This window comes from Pelophylax lessonae (assembly GCF_965119305.1).
Source record: "Pelophylax lessonae genome assembly, chromosome: 8".
Taxonomy (NCBI): domain Eukaryota; kingdom Metazoa; phylum Chordata; class Amphibia; order Anura; family Ranidae; genus Pelophylax; species Pelophylax lessonae.
Genome location: NC_138775.1, coordinates 16,850,751 through 16,851,020, shown reverse-complemented (window position 1 = coordinate 16,851,020; position 270 = coordinate 16,850,751).

Here is a 270-nt window from a genome sequence, read left to right as displayed (position 1 = left end):
AAAAAATCGCAATAATAATAATAATATTTTGATTGGTTTGCGCAAAAGTTATTGCGTTTACTAACTAAGGGAAAGATTTCTGTCATTTTTATTGTTTATTTTTAACTAGTAATAGTCAACGAATCAGTCAACGAATAGGCAACGAATCACTATGAAAAGTTCCTGGTACTGCTTATACAAAGTCTTTTTTGATTTAACAAAAAGTTTCATATAGCTTTACATTATTACATGTTTAAAAAAATACAATTCACACAGCAGGCGAGGAAATAC